We start from the raw sequence: 12084 nt of genomic DNA on the forward strand, positions 1-12084 counted from the left end.
TGTAGGCTTCTTTCAATGTAAACAAATTCGTATAACTGACAAAGCTTAGTCTGTAGGTACTATCTATGGTGGATCCACCCTACCTCCACAGCAGGATAGTCTAATTTTTCATACATTTAGATTATTGCGTTACAATTTATTATATAAGATTTATTTATTCGATGGGCGAAGATCCCATTAGATTGAAAAAATTATCTCTCGTACTAAGTCTTTTAAGATACTCATAATTACTACTCTGAAGGGGTGTGTCCATATGCTTTGCTTAGGAGCAAAAATGGTATTTAATTTTAATACTAATGAATAAATTCCAACATGCTTAATTTATTATTTAACAAATTATCTGGGCGAGGAAATAAAAATGATATTATTTTTATCACGTACAAAAATGGAAAAGTAGTAGCTACTTACTTATATTATCTACCTAATTATGGCGTAAAATAGTAATAATTGACTATTATAATATTATTTGCCAATATGCGATAAGATATAAGCGATATTACAGGTGATAAAGAATACATGATACGTAATGTCATTGTTTTAAAGAAACATTATTGCAATTTAATTATTATTAATAACATTGTAGTAAACGTCACATCAATTTCATTTACCTACCTACCTAAATGTAAAAATAATACTGTTACATAATATATCAGGATATAACCATATATTTTATATTATGCTAGTATGTAATACATATTATTATCTATATATTCTATCTTAGGTATAGTTGAAATTGATGAAATTATTCATTGATAATAGTATTACAATTCTCCATTATTATTATTAGGAATGAATATAGATATTATAAAATTGGAATAAATGTCTATGCTATTTGAAATGTCACATTACTGTTGGATGTTTTCTTGGATTTTTACAAATTCTACATTTGAAAATATACTGACACGTCAACTAATAAGCGAAAGAAAACAAATGACAATCAGACTTGGAGTTTCACAGCTGATATAATTTCCAGTGCCGTGTTCTTAGATTATAATTTTGTTATAATTAGTGAGGAAATATGCATTTATTTCATGTTATCGCAATATTGATATCGTAAAATATCGGATATAAACGTCACGTTTCTGGAAAATCATCGGATATTTCTCAAATTTGGTCAATTCAATCGGTAGATAATTCGGTAGCGCACATATCGAAGTGAAGATGTAAAAATAACAATAAAAGAGCTGTTGGTGCGTTTTCCAAAATCTCTTAGGATAATGATATACTTAAGTATAAAAGATTCTTGTATATGCGCGTTCGTTGCCAGACAATTTCACCAATATTGGATGCGCGTTTTGCTGTGTCAAATTTTTAATTATATTAATGATACAGATTTAATTATTGAATTGTTGTTTGATTTAATACATCGCATTCTTTTGTAGTACTTATTCCACTTTAATAAATAAATTTGGACCGGTTTCGTCCGCCTCAGAGGGACATTTTCAACAGTTATGCAGTTCCACCACGAATTGACAGTTAACACAATGAAAGAAATTAATTATTGAAAATAACTAATTCTTTAACACATGTTTAAGTTTATCCAATATTTCTCCACATTCGAGATTTAAAGCTTGTTACCACCACAAATTCTCTGGATATATCCATACTTACTGGTCGCTTTCTCTCATCCGGCCAGGTATTCTGTCAATCGTCTCGTGGTTGGACCGCAAATATTTATCTGTTATAATATTATACATTATTTTAAAAAAAATATTATTAAATTGTTTTGATTATTATCGCTGACCAGCTTTTTTATCGTTCTGCTACATTTTACTTTTGGAGAGGGTATTATTTGACATTTGACCCAAGTCCGGAGGTAAAAAGCCACTTAAAAAGTAGAGGCAAATTTTGTGTAGGTACTTTAAAATCTCACATACTTTAGTGTAGAGCAAAAAAGTTCATAAGATATCCCAGTTTAAAATTTTGACACACAGGATAAAAAGGGTGGTTGTCGACTCTTCTTTACAAGTAACTGAACCTTACTCCAAGAGATTATCAGTATCATTCATATTGCCATTATTTTGCTTATACTTCATAATGGTATCTACTTAAAAAAATACAAAAAACTTTTATTATTTTTATTTACACCACCTTGTTGTGATAATTATTTGGGAGTTAGTCTGATTTTTTTTTATATCTTCAAATAAGTAAAAGATATCCATGGTTTTGGCTTTATTAGATGGTGGTATTTTAATAAATTATTAACCTACAACAATACATTTAAAAAGCAAAGTGGCAGAAAAGAGGTTAATACGAAAGTTAGAATCTTAAATTTTATCTCCTGAAAATTTTAATACCGAGATCCCTCTTTCTTCCCCTGTACCCTTTATATTATGTAATATTTAATTTGAGTAATAGCAATAACTAATTTGAATGAAAAAAAGTTTTATGGCTGATTACAATGTAATTGAAAAATATATAGTTAATTAAATATTCTAAATGTACATCCGATTTTCTTTTTACACTGGAGAATCTGGGGATAGGTTTCAGAGGATACTGTACAAAAAACAATCGTGTAAAAAAATAAGGTTCACAATACTTATATAAAAATGGGAGATAGGTTCCATTAGGTACTAAAAATAAACTCAAAACATACAATTTTGGAACACAAAAATAAATTGAATTTATTTGTTATTTATATATAAAAATAGTTTCACAAGTTATATACTCGTACCTACATAATAAGTAACACATTGACATGGTTTGAGATTTTAATTAAATTATATATAAGAAAATATTATATTCATTCAGTGTCGCTACTTGACAATAAACGCACTATTCGTAACAATATGTCAAGAAAAACAATATTGGAGAGAACTTCATTTATTAAATTCGATACATAAACAGACATTAAAATAATTACAAAATAAAAAGAACTTTTTATATACAACGTTTTTAAATTTTCTGTTGAACCATATAAACTTGACTTGACTAGCTTAAACGACCAAAAAAATTTGTACTTGACATGTTATATTGATAGTAACGCACGTATATATTAATAATTTAGTTGCTAGGACCCCAGAGCCCTAGCATTCAATAATGGTGTCGAAATAACTTTTCATACAAAACAGAATTAACTGAAAATGAATTCAATTCTACTAAAAAATGGCTAAAAGTATTAAAAAAATGCATTGGCATCGTGTTCTGATATATTCTAAAAGTTTCAAATGTCTAGCTAGTCGGGAAGTTAGTTAAAAATTGATTACAAGATTTGTACCCAACAAACAACCATTGGACAAATAAGAATACGAGCTAAGAAAAACGTTGTAATAAAATAAAAACCATTCGTAGTGTTTTTATTTATCAACATATAATAATAGGTAAGTACGTTTTAGGTACCTACGCAAAAAAAGAATCGGGTGTATATAAAAATTATAGTGAAGAAGACAGATTGAGGTGCTAAAAATTGAAAGAACCAGTGACATAAACTGAGTAAATCGACTTTGAAGTGAAAATCTACGATCTACATAACTGTTTTCAACATTTTTCTAATGAGATATTCTGAAATGATCTAAAACTGACTAAAAGACAAGTCAGGCCTAATCGTTCAAATTACATAGTAATAGCAATATTTTATACACAGGCATTTGTAGAATGTTAAACTAATGTCAGTATTATAATAATGGTAATAGCTTTTCATATTATAAAGCAGTTACCTACATGTTTAGATATTGTATCGCGCACATATAATAATGTTGCGACTTTTATATCGAGTATTCTACGTTACCACCACAAAACAGATTGATAAATAGAATACCGATAAGCTATACCCCAATACACTACATTTTGAAGCAGGGTTTTGAATGTGTGAGTGTCCTATGAAAATGAAACACACATTATATACGTGCAATATTGTGTGTTGCAACCTTTAAATACACCACTATGGAATGAGCGTCAGTGCATAAACCGAGAGCAGTTGTCAGTACGAAGGATAAGCTTAGAATGACGTATTCTTGACACTTGTTTAAGTTTATCCCATATTCTTTCCACACTCGATATCGGTTGCCTGATAATCCACATCCGTTAAGTATTCCAATTCCCGTTAATTCTGTGTTCCCTGGTTACCACGGTCATTTCTGGAACTAAAACCCTCCCTCTGCATTTTCTGTCACCGCTACTACATTCCTTCCTCGCACCTGTAATTCGGTGCGTGTTAGACGTCGCGTGAAATGCCTAAACTTTTGCGGATGCAGACGAAGGACATTATTAAAATGGATATGTATTGTGAAAAGAGAGACAGAAAGGAAAGCTTTTAATTCCTCTCAATAATGCCAGAGATAGATTATCTGCTATGACAAGTCAACACGCAAAGAGCACGTGACATATAGGTAGCACAACAAGAGTTGAGGCAACAGAATACTCACACAGACGCATTGTTTACAAACAGGATGTTTTAAATTAAAAAAAAAAAGGAGATTCTTTGTTTTGATTTAGAAAAAAAAATTGAACTAATCAAAAAAGGAGCAGCCTGTAAAAGAATACTTTATTCTTCAGAAATTCACCAATACACACAATCTTTCGTATCTGTTATCGCCTCAACTTTCATTGCGCGACCTATAATAGTATCAGTGCGCAAAAACCACGTGACGTAACAGTGTCAGCGCATGCAGCGTTGTGACATATAAATTATTGGTGTACTTATATGTGGTGATCTGAAAACAGCCGTGACTTTAAATTGTTTTATAATAATTAAATTAAAATATAATTATAAATAATATAAGACTAAATACCTAGGTACGTATTTCAAAAACATGTAATTTCTATACATTTTCAGAGTGGTTTGTTTAGTAATGAGTCGCTAGACAGCTGGTGTGGAGTAAACAAGGAACATTATTAAAACCCGTTGGACTGATTAAGCCCAATAGAGAAACTCGTATCGGCACGGAAAGGCACTCGTCTAGGAGTCAATAGATCTCGGCTGATGATAATGATTAAAATACTTTGATGACGAACAAAAATTATGATAATGTTGATTAGCGAAGAAAGCGGTGAGACAATTTATTCCCATCCTCCGTTGTTTCATTCCAGACAATCTTTTGTTTTTTTCACATTTGATTTTAATTTGTCTTCTTTCTTTTTAACGTATTCTATGATCTTCAATGCAATATCCTTGTCAAATTTTTTGTCTAGCATAGAAAATTTTTTGTCGATTTCAAAGAAAAGCTCATTGCAAATATTATGTACCCCCATCCATTTAGGTAAAGTTTCAGGAAATATAAAATCATCGAATATACTCAACAGTTGCACCCGCTCCAAAAGTATTTGAATTTTCCATTTGGTTTCTGGTCCGTTGGTGTCCACTATTGCGAGTGACAAAATAACATGCATGCTCACTATGGAGACGTATAGCATGAAGAGTAACAATAAAGCCATCGTGATGTTCGAAATGGAAGCAAATGCCATCCCATATTTCAGGTCCGACGCCAGCGCGATGATAGTTTTCACGGAGGAGACTCCCCACCGCTTGCGTAGTTCAATCAGCATACTGAATGTTAGAATGAATGCTACGGCCCAAATGTAGCTGATGAACACTATCTGAAAGTAAATAAATTCAAATCACCTTCAATTTTATATATTTTGTTACTATAATATGTAGGTACTTATTTATATAAACATGCGACTGAAATCCCGGGGAGGTTTTTTGCAAACACTATTCATTATTGCCCAGTGGTGACGGGTTAACTGTTAAGATCCTACATAAATATTGCACTCTAAACTTTGCCATTTAGAGAAGTTAGTTATGAAGTTAGAGCGCCAAGGATCATGACGAAGTGGCTACCCCAACGGAAGAGACACAGAGGCCGTCCAAGTAGGAGATGGGCTGACGCCGTAGAAGTGGACTGGCTTCATATAGGAAGACCCGGTAACTGGATAACTGTGGCGAGACACCGGAGTGAGTGATGAGCGGCTGTGGAGGAGGCAAAATCCCACCCCGGGATGTAGCGCCGTGGAAGAAACTTTGCCATTCAGACTTATTTATTTTCATTGAAGAATACAAATTACAGATGGTGGTGATCACCACAATTAAGGCGCTCAAATGCACTCCACGCCAATTTGTTTCTGCATGCTTACACACCTACAACAGGCATCTGCTGACTGAGATAGACGTAGTTATTATACGCACTCGATATTAATACCATTCATGAGGATTGCTTTTGGGTCAACAAAGCAGTTTACCATTACTTTTGTCTTCGAGAGATTAATCTTTAAGCCTAATTTGCTGCTTTCATTTGCAATTTCCTGTAGCCTGACTTTTGCAAAGACAACGATATCATCTGCCGTTAATGGAGAGCCCTCTGTTCTATCATTCAAATCGCCTAGGCAGATCTTCCAGTGTAGCGGTGAATAGTTTGTATAATAATATTGATTATGTGTCTATCAGCCTACATATTATTTATTATATCTTTGGCCGAACAGGCCTGCAATTGACTGATTCATTCTGCTATACAATTATTTTTACTATTTTTATATTTTATATTTTTATTATTTTTACAGTATATTTTTTCTCATGAGATTGTTTCTTGGATTGTATAAAAATCCGCCTGCGTTGTAAGTCTCCTGTATGTTATGATACATTGATTATAATTTGCTTCTGTGTTTTTTCTAATTATTCCATCTAATTACACTTCAAATCACTTCACGTTACGTATAAAGTATATATAAGATATTTTATGTTTTCATACCGAATGTAGCGAATAATATTAAAATAATTATTTCAATTGTTTTACATTTCTTTAAGTTGCATTAAAAACATTAGGCAAGCGATAATCGCATAAGTAATATCAGCACTTTATTGCGCAAAGTTGTATGTTTTTAACACATTTCAAATGTTTCAATAAGCGAATGAAAAATAGGTTTTTAACGGTATACACAGGGACGATCCGTGGGGATAGGAAGGTCATGCGTTGCATAGAGGTGACACATTATAAAGGGCGGCGAATGAAGGAACGAATATAAATATGACAACTTTTGAGAGTAGTGGCGGTTTTCCATGAAGTACATATGTAGACAATGCTATCACCTCATTAGAAAGTATCGACATATCAGTTTTAAAAAAAGCCGAAGCATAAACAATTCTGACAACATAACTATTAGCGTTAGAATACGTGTTGCAATGGCGGTTTAGGGTAAATGGTCCTTCCCGTACTTAAAACCTTCACTGTTGGACAGTAGAAGACAGACAGTAGAAAGACCTGGCAGAGAAAGTGGGACGAATCAACCAAGGGCCGGCACAGATACAGATTTCCAGATATAAAGTGGTATAAAAAAATATCTGACTCCTGATCATCACACCAGTCAACTTGTGACTGGACACGGTGGTTTCGCTGGCAAGCTCTTTGAGCTTGGACTTGCAAGCCGTCCGACATGTCCATGCGGAGGGGAAATACAGGATGCCAACCACATCCTCTGGGAATGTCTGAGTATGTGCTCCGAACGGGAGGAAATGTTCAAGTCAGTCCAACCAGCTGTTGGGCCTATCGGCGCGTCTGACTTGGTTGTTACTAAGGCCAATTATCTTGCTTTAAAAAATTTTGCGGCGTCTTACTGCGGGCGTGAAGATCTCTTTAGATAATTTTTGCTGTCCGTATGATTGGCTTCGTTTTCTTTGCTATATACACAACGTAACTTCATTTTATTTTCGTAATTTCCTTGTGCTTTTCTCTCCCTGGCACTTTGCATTGAAGCAAACTTATTAAACTCAGTCATAGCTTACTTTGAGCGTAGCAACCTAAGCCTTGGGCATCTTATCCCAAGACACTCCCAGTCCAATTGTTTCAGATGCTTCACATCACCAATTGTAGGGTCCCGCAATACGCTTGATTGAGACCGAGTGTGGTGCGGGGCGGGTTTTGGTTGGAGAATAGGATTGATGGAAATGCTCATGTGCGTCAATTTAATTTAATTGTTGCATATTTGTCTGTATAAGTAAGCAAAATATATAATACAATTGGTAAGCGTGTACCTAACAAATTTGCAGACTATTTGAAACTAAAAATGAAAGGGGACGGCATTTAAAGTCTGCTTTTAATGGCGGGACCTTGCCTAGGGTCATCACTGGGTATGTGGAGGTATATTAGAATTTTATTGTTGCCTCTTTAGCGGGCATAACTTATGTACATACCTTTATAAGCATGTCTATGGTGATGTAAACATCTTGGATGGAGAATCGAGCCGTCCTTATTGAAAGTAGAATGGGGGATTGGAACATCACACAAACAGTGATGATTGTGATGATTACATATATTCTGCTTTCCATTTCCATGTAATGGTCTAACAATACACACATGCCCAATATCATCGATGGGAGTTTCGCAAACCTTTCCATTCCAATCAAATCATAGTATGCTTTCCAACGTATAGTCATTATTGTTTTGAAACATTCCTGAAATCATAATAATGTATTTATTTGTCAAAAAAAACCATAGTTATTGAGTATATCCAAATTATTAATTCAAGACGTTCACAACATGACATTTCGTATGAACAGAACTGGTAGATAAAGTTAGAAAAAAAACAAGTCAAAAAATAATCTTATGGCAAAAAAAATAATAAAAAACAACAAATGAACGATAATTTTATAAACAAATATAATTCAAGAAAAAAAAAATAAAGTAGAATTTTTAAAACAAAATACATAACGCATCACTAAAAATGTCTACGTCACAGGCGCATACCCCTCGCCTTTTGTCTTATTGGTGCCTAATAAGGCTGACACGAGGAAAAAGTTTCCATCAAGACTGGCTGCGACCACATATGTATCGTAATAGATTCGCGTGTAGTTCTTCCTTCTTTCCTCGACGTTTCGGGCTCGTTGCAGAGGCCATTATGAAGAGATATGTGTTATGACGAAGTGTAGCGTAATTATATGAATGCAAACGTCGCTCTAAGAAGGCCAAGAGGAATCCGATTAGCTAAGAGGAACCGTTGCTAAGAGTGATGCGTCAATCTTTACGACCAGGGGCCTTATGTTAGAACTTGCGAGTCCCAGTCGCCCGGTCGACATGACGTCATATTATGACATCATTGTGACGTACTACCGGAGTGATAATAGCATTCGAGAAAATAACGCTAGTCAAATGCTGGCGTTATTCATTGTCCCCATACCCAAATAGGTGTTTTAGCGTAATAATATCTATGGTGAGCAGTGTGTGTTGGGCGGCTTGCCTCGAGCGTGTATTGGCTGACGTCACAATTACGTCATGTCGTCGGGTGACACACGAGTCGATAGTTAGGAAATCGCAGGCCAGAGATGGAGACGTACGTGCGGTGGAAACCCATGAATCTATTACGATAAAAAAAACAACCGTGAAAGTCTCAAACATTATACTACACGTGTAATTGACGGGCGCATATAAATTCAAAATTTTCAGAATATCAGGATTGGAAGCTATACCAAGCGATCGTAAGGAAAGATGCTTTAAGCGCACGTACAAACTTCAAGAGAATGCAAGGCGAGCATGCCTTAAAGAAAGCTAGTCGGAAAATAGTCGTTTGACAAATTATCAAAAGGAAAATATCTTACATTGAAATAAAGATGTCGAAGAAATTTCTTCTAGACACGCTCTAAAACAAGCTCATGGGAAACCTCATAAGGATAATATACCATATTCAAGAATATTCTGTACTAACGAATAATGTAAATAATTGGTGACTACTGTCCAACAAGAAGATTTAGGCAATATACGGAAGTCACTGTCGTCAACTAAATATGAGGAGCTTGTTAGTTCACAGTTTTAACACGTGGACAACTCGTCGATAACCGGAAGTCGCTATAATCGAAGTGCGGTTAAAAATAGGAGGGGCTCGTTAGTTCACAGTTTTAACACGTAGCCAAGAAGATCTTGTTGTACAGTATATCCTCGCATAAATGGTGGATTTACAAGAATTAAAAATATATTTTGGTCTTTTAGAGATGGATGTGCTTCCTAAACATTTTAGGCTCTAAAAGAACAAATAAATATATTAGAAAAATAGTACCTATAGAGAGTAAATTATACAAAATTATAAAGAAGATAAATGGAAGTACACTGAATGAGCTGAGTGGACCCTATTTTAACGATTTATAATCATCATTTGAAGCGCATTTTTTAAATTAATGTTAGCCGTATTTATAGCAGGAGTAGCCACACTTCTATTTTCTAGGATCGACTAGTTGAAAAAATTATTTATGGCGATCGACTGATATCACTTGTAATTATATCATCCGAGAACAATAAAAACCCATTTTTTATAATTCAAATATGTACCTATTTTGAAAACAGATATTTTATACATATAAAAAATAACGATACGGAAAAATCGAATTAACGACAATAATATAATATTATTATGTCTTTTACATCTAAAAAAAATAAGTAGGTACACATTAACTGTAATTTCGACATAATTATACAATTTACCTGTATATCGAGATTACGAAAATTAGAAATTTTGTAGTAGCCAAGTAACATGCAACCCTTCGCCAGGAAATATACTTAAAATAATTTCTATGCATGAATTATCATTTAATAACATCAATAATCATATCACATCAAATTGCATCGCACAGCCATGTATTTTAAAATGTAAATATCCCTTGAAGAAAATAACCCCGCAGGCGATTTTTTTACTATTCGAGCAAATTTGTGGTTTGTGTTTTTCTCTTTTAAGGGGGGACATGCTCGTCGAAGGTCAAAATTGAGTTTTTATTGTATATTCAAACCATGATCCTGGACACTCCTTAAACGTTGTAGATGATCTATTTATATAATTTTGAAGCCTTATTATCCTTTATAGTTATTTTAAACATTTGATGACTGCATGAAGTATTTTTGCTACATAAAATAGTATTCTTTTAAACCTCTCTCTCTAATGTTTTAGAATATAGTCATATTTCGGTACATAACTGTGCAGTGGTGTTAAGATTTTTTACATGTATTAATTTTTAAACGTATTTATAAAACCATTAGCATAATTTATTACGAGATAATTTTTGTAAAATATTCACGATAAAAAATTATATTGATAATCTCTGTGATCCCAAATTTGACAAGAATTAGGCATTTTATTATTCAAAAAATCGGCAATATTAACACATTTCAAGATGATTCTAAAGATATTTATTATAAGCTATGTCTTTGACCATTCAAGTGTGATAAACATCTTATGAATAATGATTGCTTTATAATAATTATTGACCTAAGAATAAGGTAGTGTTTTTTTGAAATACGCCATTTCTTTTGTCATTCCCCAGTGGTTAAGCTACAACATACGGCCGTAGCCATAAATTAACAAACTATAATTTAAGTAGGGAGTAAAATGATATTGACGCGCGTGTTTGAACATGTACCGTTTAAAAAAAAATTTAAAAAAATTCAGTTAGGTACATGTTCAAACACGCGCGTTAACATAATTTTACTCCCTACTTTAATTATAGTTTGTCATTTTATGGCTACGGCCGTATGTTGTAGCTTAACCACTAGGGAATGACAAAAGAAATGGCGTATTTCAAAAAAACACTACCTTATTCTTAGGTCAATAATTATTATAAAGCAATCATTATTCATAAGATTTTTATCACACTTGAATGGTCAAAGACATAGCTTATAATAAATATCTTTAGAATTATCTCCAAATGTGTTAATCTTGCCGATTTTTTGAATAATAAAATGCCTAATTCTTGTCAAATTTGGGATCACAGAGATTATCAAAATAAATTTTATCGTGAATATTTTACAAAAATTATCTCGTAATAAATTATACTAATGGTTTTATAAATGCGTTTAAAAATTAATAAATGTAAAAAATTTGAACACCACTGCACAGTTCTGTACCGAAATATGACTATATTCTAAAACATTAGAGCAAGAGGTTTAAAAGAATACTATTTTATGTAACAAAAATACTTCATGCAGTCATCAAATGTTTAAAATAACTATAAAAGATAATAAGGCTTCAAAATTATATAAATAGATTATCTACAACGTTTAAGGAGTGTCCAGGATCATGGTTTGAAAATACAATAAAAACTCAATTTTGACCTTCGACGAGCATGTCCCCCCCCGGGCTCCCCTCAGGCTAGAGCCCTGTCAGACCCCCCTTGTG

The sequence above is a fragment of the Rhyacophila brunnea genome, unplaced genomic scaffold (assembly GCF_057557595.1).
Source record: "Rhyacophila brunnea isolate RB1 unplaced genomic scaffold, BYU_Rbru_1.0 scaffold_24, whole genome shotgun sequence".
Classification (NCBI taxonomy): Eukaryota; Metazoa; Arthropoda; class Insecta; order Trichoptera; family Rhyacophilidae; genus Rhyacophila; species Rhyacophila brunnea.